We start from the raw sequence: 4824 nt of genomic DNA, 5'->3' as shown, positions 1-4824 counted from the left end.
TTGTCCTGGGCAGCAATGTTTGTTGGAAGTACTTGTGTGTTTTTTTAATGTATTTTTTTCAGGACCAGTTGGCTCGGGGTATAGTCCCATAAGTATTTCTCCAGGTTTTTTTAAATTTATATATATTTATAAAAAAGAAAGCTGACACTTGCAAGACTTTATCAAAGGTGTAAACATCACAGCAGATGTCTTTGTGTCAACTGGGGATAAAACACAAAAACATGAAGGAGATTTTCCTGCCCTGGGTTTTTTTTTTTTTTTTTTTTTTTTTAAACAAACAACCTTAAAAATATTCTGCAGTAGAACAAAAACTGGAGAAAACCATGAATCAACAAGCGAACATTACCTGATGCTGCTGAATTGAAGCAGAGCAAAGTACAGCTAAGCAGTATGCAATTTTGCATCATTTTAAGAAGTTTGCTCAGTATTGAACAGTAATAACGTCCGACAGTGCTGTAAACAACGTTAGACTGGTGGGTAATAAGCAAGAGAATAATGCAGAAAACAGATTTTTAGATGGGAAACTCTTCCTCAGAGAGAGAGCTCTGCATGAAGTGTGATTTTATCGTGGTGGAAGAAAAACAGCCACAGTAAGAGGGAATAAATGACGATGTTTATGTGAAGCGAAATATTGGGGTCTACTTTATATTCCAGCTCTAAAGTCAATGTCGTCTTCACTCATGAAGAGTTTTACTGTCCTGGGGACAGGAGAGAGGAGTCTCATCAGAGGAGCTATAATTTTATAGCTTGCAAAAGTAGAAACAAATAAGTGTTCATTTGAATTCTTGTCTTAGTGATTGAAAATGGTCTCACTTTCTGCCCTTCACTGTTTGTATCTAAGGCTAAAAAAACTACCTTATCTAAATTAAAAAAGTGACTCTAAATATTACATATTTAGTTGTGTGTGTGTGCATGCACATATTTTATGTATACAGATTTCTTTTCAACTATTACTCATGATATAACAGTGTGCAGACAGGCCCTTTGAGGACATGAGGAGGAAACGGTGATAAAAGGTGTGTGAGGCTGCTACAGGCTGTGGATCCCTCACCAGCTGGAATAAAAAGAGCACAGCTAACAATAACACGTGTACCAGTTGTTCCTGTTCTGTGCTTTTTCCTTCACCCCGAGTACCAACAGGGCCATAAGGCGTGTCAGCCGCACAGGGCTTCAGATTCCCAGCAGTGAGTGAGGAAATAGGAGGAGGCTACAAAGCTCAGAGTAACTTGGGTTAGAGAACCTGGAGCTGGTGGAGTCATAGCTGCCTTTGTTCAACACCATCTTCTCATCTGGCTTGCAGGCCATAACAGCATCCACAGGCGAGGTTAATTCTACAGTGATCATTTCCACTGAGTTCATGAAGGAGTGAAAGTATTCACTGGGGAACCCGCTCTGGAAGAGAGAAGTCACAGAACAGAAGAAGGGCTTAGAAAGATTGGAAATATACAAGATATTCAACCTGCACTTTAATGGAATCAGTTAAATAGGTGAGCATCAGGTGTTTGGGGTGCTTCACTCATACTTGACTGAATTTGAATTGCTTGGATCATGAAGGTCATAAGTCTGTGACTGGATCAGTGAGTCACTTTGTCTGTCTGGTTACACCTCCCACAGAGTTCACATCTACCTGCAATACTCTGTCTTTTTATGGTACATGTTGTGTTGCTCAACTTTTGCACTGAGCTTATTTTTGCTTTTAGACTCCTTAAACTCTCTGTAGCTTCCTGCTACTTTACAGAGTTTTTTTTCAAATGAATATTTTTAGACATGAACATTAGAGCTTGATGCAGTCTACCTCTGTGGTTATACGGTGAGCCTTGTTCCCAGCAGGCAACAGGTTAACAGAAAATATGTGAAGTGACTGTTGTTGTTAAATGGTGCTGCATTAATAAAACTGTACTGAACTGAAATAAAATCGTTGTATAATAAACTTCCCCATGAACTTCTCCAGCATCTGATTTTAACACTGTGATGAAGCACTCTACTCTTAACCCTAACCCAGCGCTCCAGCCCCTACCGGTCCATGAGTCACTTGAATTTTACAGTGTTTATTTATCAGAAAAAACAAGTTAAATTAAATAGCTGTCCAGTACCTGTGCAACAGATGGTAGTGATGGTTCAACAGAAACATCCTATACAACAAGCACATGGTACTCCACTAATTCTTCCATAAGGCTATCCAGGTCCAACCGCAGCTGCGGCAGACTTTTCCCTAGCTCTATAACTGCAAATGAAAATGAGCAAATTAAGCACAAGTGAGCTGGAGACATAATTGCTTTCTCTATTATTATAGTCTGTAACTTCTGAAGTTGATTATTAAACAACTACCACCATCAATTAAAAAAAAGAGGATGTACCTGAGTTTGGAGAAAATTGATGCCGTGACTCTGGATCCAACACGGTCAGGCTGTGGAGGATGATGTTGTCGAGGGGGAATGCGGTCATCATCTTTGCGGTCACAGCTACAAAGAAGTCTCTCACTGCCCTGTGACACATGATCAGATCAATGATTACAGGCATTGTATGATGGATTATCAGCCAGTTAGCTCTTAGGAGGGAAGCTTATTTGGACAACACAATAATTTTAATGCTTACTGGATCATCATTGGGACAGAAGAGGAAAGTTCATCCATATTGTCCCCCCAGAGGCTTTGTGCAGCTACTCCAAGAAACTGTTCTTTGTCTGGCAACTGTAGGCTGGCATCCATGAACTTCATGTCCTTCAGTGGGACGTCAGCAATAAGGCTGGCAGGGAAAAATCTTCCCATGAATCTTCTCACCAGGCTGGTCATCTCCTTGTGTAGCCTATGGACCATCACTCCTTCAGCCTAGAAACACATGAAGGATTATCAGTTATGAAAAATTATGAGAACAGCATTATTTATTATCACAATTATTAAAGTTTATCTTTTGCTGGGCTGGCTGACCTGAAATAACCTTGAACTCTGCCAGTGGCTTCAGAACCTGGAAGAGGAAGAAGAACTTTGTCTTCTTGCTGGTTAAATGCTCTGCCAGCATCTTCACCTTGTCAGGCTTCTCCACATCCTCATACTGGCCTGCTGTGCATCCCACTGGTTGAGCACCCGGTTTATGCCAAAACAAGTCAGCAAGCTGGGCCACCTGGTTGCACAGTATTGGAGTATCTTCAGTCTCTGAGTCTGAACTGCACAAACTCTTTGAAGATTTCAGCATGTTTGGCACTAAAGTTGAGAACGGTCAAATAAAAATAAATAAATAAAATACAATCAGGAAAGAAATTGTTAAATAATGAAAAGCCAGGAAGCTAAAAATGATATCCAATAACAGTCCAATTGTGGAACAGAGGCTCTTTTTTAACTTATGTGCAAGTGTAACATGTAGCATATCAATATGCTTACCTGACGTCAAAGAGCATAAATGCTGCTGAGGATGTGATCAACAGGCTGGCCTAGAGCCCTAATGCCACATCCTGTGGCCAGCTGGACCTCGTCACCCCCTTCTGAGTTTTCGGAGAGAAAACCCTGGCCAATATCACAAACTCCTTTAAATAAAATCATATTTATTTAGAGAGCAATTTTCACTGACGACAGCCACAAATTACTTTATAAGAGAAGTATAAATACAAAATACATACTTTATCTGAGTTTCTGTTTGTGCTTTCATCACACATCAGACCAATGGGTTGGTTTAGGCACAGTCCAATTCTGGGCAATGGCACCTATCAAAGTGCACAGAAATGAAAACGCCGTTTTTCTACTAACTGTACTGCACTTGCTGCTTACTTGAAATAATAATAATAACAACACTAATTAGAATATCTAACGACTTAATCTTAAATACGGGAGGACTCTGTATTAAAAGGGATAGATGGCAACCCTAACTCTTAGAAAACAATATTTTATATACACTCACCTTTCACTATTTGAGCCTTTGTTCTGCCATTTGCCTACTGGCGAGCGATCTCCCAATCCGGGAACATGTCCTTCAGGGACATGTAGCTTGTAGCTAACAGCATAGCCATCTTTGTCTCGGCATAAACACCATCCTTGGGTCTACCTTCAGCAACATGACCCCAAAATACTGGGTCGTGATCCGTGCTGCACGCATATTTCCTTCTCTTGCTGGTCGTTGCCATTTCTCTTCTGCTTCGTCTTCCTTTGTTCTGATTCCCGCCTTGACTTCAAGGTGTCACCGTTATTATTGTCCGCCCGGCAACGGAAGCCCAGTTAAGGATGGTTTAGCACTTTTGTTGTCCGGGTGAAATTAGGAGAAATTCTGGAGAATGGTGGCTTTCAGGAAGGGCACCGAAATTCGGGATTCTCTCGGAAAATTCGGGAGGGTTGGCATGTATGATGGCACCTATCAAAGTGCACAGAAATGAAAAAACACAGTTTTTCTACTAACTGCACTGCACTTGCTGCTTACTTGAAATAATAATAATATTAAGAACACCAATTAGAATATTTAACGATTTAATCTTAAAATACGGAAAGACTCTGTATTATAAGGTATGGATGACAAGCCTAACTCTTAGAAAATAATATTTTATATTAACTCACCGTTCAGTATTCCAGTGCCATTGTTCTGCCATTTGCGTACTGGCCAGCGATCTCCGAATCCGGGAACATATCCTTCATGGACGTGTTGAAAACATCCGCAAACGTGAATGGGATGTTGCTTGTAGCTAACAGCATAGCCATCTTTTTCTCGGCATAAATACAACCCTTGGGTCCCTCTTTGGCAACATGACCCAAAATACTGGGCGTGATCGGTGCTGCACGCATATTTCCTTCTCTTGCTGGTCGTTGCCATTTCTCTTCTGCTTCGTCTTCCTTTGTTCTGATT

General features: G+C 40.7%; 1 long non-coding RNA gene across 3 annotated transcripts; it reads right to left on the bottom strand.

The window, feature by feature from the left end:
• Nucleotides 1-296: 296 nt before the first annotated feature.
• Nucleotides 297-4824, bottom strand: LOC116322554. 3 transcript variants are annotated; one of them, XR_005613308.1, is made up of 9 exons: nt 4539-4824; nt 3892-4338; nt 3614-3697; nt 3378-3520; nt 2928-3200; nt 2596-2828; nt 2358-2485; nt 2094-2224; nt 297-1392 (listed from the first exon to the last, which is right to left on the bottom strand). It is a non-coding gene; the product is annotated as an uncharacterized LOC116322554 (long non-coding RNA). The 3 variants fall into 3 exon arrangements; XR_005613310.1 differs by having other exon boundaries at nt 2928-3120; XR_005613309.1 differs by lacking the exon at nt 2094-2224.

Source organism: Oreochromis aureus, linkage group 6, assembly GCF_013358895.1.
Source record: "Oreochromis aureus strain Israel breed Guangdong linkage group 6, ZZ_aureus, whole genome shotgun sequence".
In the NCBI taxonomy this organism is placed as follows: domain Eukaryota; kingdom Metazoa; phylum Chordata; class Actinopteri; order Cichliformes; family Cichlidae; genus Oreochromis; species Oreochromis aureus.
Note: the sequence above shows the minus strand (reverse complement) of the source record. Positions and strands in the feature narration are given on the sequence as shown.